This window comes from Dermacentor silvarum, unplaced genomic scaffold, assembly GCF_013339745.2.
Source record: "Dermacentor silvarum isolate Dsil-2018 unplaced genomic scaffold, BIME_Dsil_1.4 Seq224, whole genome shotgun sequence".
Taxonomy (NCBI): domain Eukaryota; kingdom Metazoa; phylum Arthropoda; class Arachnida; order Ixodida; family Ixodidae; genus Dermacentor; species Dermacentor silvarum.
This window is the reverse complement of record NW_023605891.1, coordinates 33,983-37,660: the sequence shown is the minus strand read 5'-3', so window position 1 is coordinate 37,660 and position 3,678 is coordinate 33,983.

Below are 3,678 nucleotides of genomic sequence, written 5' to 3'. Positions count from 1 at the left end.
ATGGTGCGATAAATGAAAACAAATAAACAAAGCGAAGATGCGCGACTCGCCCGGTGCGCCCGAGAAACGCGTCTCCGTTTCTCTACAAGTTGTCTGGAAACCTTTTAGTCGAATTTGCATCGAGAGCTAGACGCGTGCAGAAGAAAACCCTCGCCAAGCTCTCACTGTCACGCTAAACTCTCGTTTGCGGGTCTTTTTAAAAGACGCCTGCTGCGTTATTCCGGGGACACGTCGCATTCAGCACTCTTCAATAAGTGGCAGCTTGAAGTGCAGTAGGGCTTGTCTTATGGTTCTCCGTCCTTTTACTTTCCTGAGCAGGTGCGCATTATTGTATAATCTTCTCTGTGCTTAAGCCTACCTCTTCACTGCGCGATCCGGCACGCGCAATGCTGACAGCTTCGAGAACCAGCGCGGCTTTGTGCTGGACTAAGCAGCCGTAGTTTGTTGTTGAGTGGCCGGCACCTCGTGCGCTTCTTTGTTTGTCCAGTTATGTTGTTGCAACCGCCATCTATCTCGGGAGCGCACGCAGCGTGTTCGCACATTTTCGTCAGCTCGTCTTCTCTAATTACGTCCAAACGCCGAACAACGGTCTTTTGTTGGCTCTCAAAGCCGGCCTAGCTCGCTCGCTGCTTGAATGTGTAGCGTTGATCGGCACGAGCAGGTTGTTGAGAATGCGGGGGAGGTTTTGTGAAAGGGTAGTAAAGGCATTGCAATTTCTGGCGAACGCTGTGCGGGTGTATTCGGCCACCTGTATATAGCCGTGCTGCTGCGGAGCCTCTGACAACTTTGCGCCGTGGATCCGGTCTCTCAATTTCGAGCGTTAGAAGAACAGTAAAAGTAAACAGGGCTTCAAGTCTTCTTTCAGTGGAGGAGGAGGGGGGGGGGGGGGGGGGGGGGCTCATAGGGTGCCGACCAGCATAGCGCGCGCACACTAACACACGCTTATATATATATATATATATATATATATATATATATTGCACCGGAGCACATCGGCACCAGCCCTGTGCCAGTGTGGAAGCAGACGTTGACCATCGTGTGGTTCGCGCTAGGTCGGTTTTCAACTGAGCCAGCTTGTTTAACCGCTTCGTCAATTGCTCTACCACTGAAGAATACGGCTTGTTGCAATATATATATATATATATATATAGATATTGTGAGCATTATTCATACGCTTCATATTTTCATGTGTACATACTCATCATCACCGTTTTAGGGCTTGGTGGTGGGGCTCTCGCTCGGGAGAATAAAGAAGAATCTGGCTGCCTAAACCTTGTCTCACAAGACCACTTGTGAGACAAGGTTTGGCAGCATATATATATATATATATATATATATATATATATATATATATATGGCCTATGACCTATATGTATAGGTCATAGAATAGAAGCACAGAATAAAAATAAGTACTGGCCCGCTCAGGGCACTACCATGGCCATAAAATAACCTTCAGCGCCTGTCGAATGGGTGCCGCAGTGCTACAGTTGAAGGGAGGGAGGGGCGAACCCCCCCGCCCTGACTTTAAGCACTGAACGTAAACGACATTGAAGATGAAATTGAGGAAACCGGCACTATGCTTGGCGATAATGTTTCACCTGAGCGGCATCTGTGCGATGTGCTCTTGCGCTCAGGATGGAGCACAAATGATAAATTCCGGAACACGTCTGCCGGGCACATGTACAGTATGTGGTATTTTAGGGGCGAATCTCCTTAAGGCGGCACCCGGGCCGTTCGTCCCTCGTCGTAGTAGTAGTGTGTAACCAGTCTGAGAAAAATGAGAAAAAAAATTCCGAAGTTGTGTCCGTAGCGCGGAATCGAACCAGGGACCCCTCGCTTCCGAGCGCGCGGCGTTAGCCCACTACGCCACGAAGCACACATAGACACAAGCACCACGATGGCAATAAATACCCAACATTAACGAAAGGCCGCGTTTCTAGCGCGTTTCTAACGCGTTTGTGCTAGCGCGTTACGGCCCGTGTAAGAAGCTGGTGTAAGACGCTGTGGCCTCTCCGCCTTACCTTCAACGCGTTTCGAACGCGCTGCCCAAGGCGGTGGCAAGTCAAGTTCAAGTCGAGGAGCGTTTATGAATACGGGGGTATACTGTCTCAGCAGTCATGTGATGGCGTCGGCAAACGCGGTGCACGTTCCGGCATGTGTAAATGGCTGCGTAAGACGCTGTGGCCGCTCCCCCTTACTAGAGAGTACGTCTCTAACGCGTTTGTGCTAGCGTCCCCTTAAGCGGGAGATCCGATGATTCCCTCCGGAGCTTCGCCCACTCATCATCATTCACCCCGTGAATATGCTGTGATTTTTTAACACGAAAGTGTTTTATGCCGGGGTCCACCAAGACTTCACTGACGTATTTCCGTCACGGAAATGCGTCACACGAACATACACGAACATAATACAAAGAAAGAAACCAGAAGAAAAAGTTCCACAAACATGCAAAATTTGGAAATCGAACCCACGACCTCTCGGTCCGCGACGATAGATCGCCGAGCGTTTAACCCATTGCGCCACAAACGCATTTGCAGAGAGCTACACAGACGCGCCTTATATATCTAACACTCCTCCGTGTACCCGCGCTCTTGCTCGGGGCGGTGCCGCCGCCTACGAGCAGAAAAGAGAAGTACTGCATTATGACACTAACGCGCACCGACAGTGAACGCTTCGGTGGTCTCAGCACTACGACGCCTCGATGCCAGCATTCGAAGGGACGCTGGCATCAAGAAGCACTACCAACGCCACCTAGGTGGCGTTCACCGTACTCAGCACAGCGGAGCCTGGCCTCCGCAATTAGCTCTGAAAATGTTTCTGAAGTTGATCGCGGAGGCTGCAATTACGACGCGCTGTACGCGCTGATTTGACTCGGTGACGATTCAGTTACGTGCTTTGTCTTGCGCGTTGTATTAGTGTGTCAGTTACGTGCTTCGTCTTTCGCGTTGTGCTAGCGTGTGCAGCGTAGTGCAGCTTCCATATGCACGACGGTTGCTCATGGTCATCGACGTTGGTAGTCGTGATGGAGGAGACGTGCCACCAGGCGTCAGCGTGGGTGCATCAACGCCTAAGGGCGCTTTAGCCACAAAACACCAATAGACATTATATATCAATGTGCAATAAACATTACACTACTTCTGTGAAGACACGTTTCACTTTCGTGTTCTATACCGATTCCTATATAAGAGGGATCAACCACATTTTTTTAAGGAGAACAACTAATAAAACTGTAGCGTGATTGAAACATTTCCACGACGTTGTCTGAAAGAAATCGGCTGGTTCGAATCACATTAACTCCAGAAATATTGGTAAAAAATATAATCTTGAGGTCTGTGCGTCATATCCTTGCTGACATTGATAGCGCAATACCCTATAGGTATAGAGCTAATCGGGAGCATTCCTTTCAAATGAAGGTTTTCTCTGTAGTTTCCTGCTACTTCTAGGTGCACACCAATTTTTTTTTAAATTTCGATCATGACATAACCTCAACCCTGCGCCCCATTTTCGAAAAAACGCATTTCTTCAAGGATGGGCCGCGCCTGTCTGTCGTAACTCGGGAGAGAAATAACTTGCCGTCGCATTTGTGTGGTCCGTCGCTGCGAGAAGTAAAAGGGTTTCGCTCGGTGCACGCATTAATCTACCTTCTCTCTCCCTCCCACTCTCTGACTGTCGCAGATT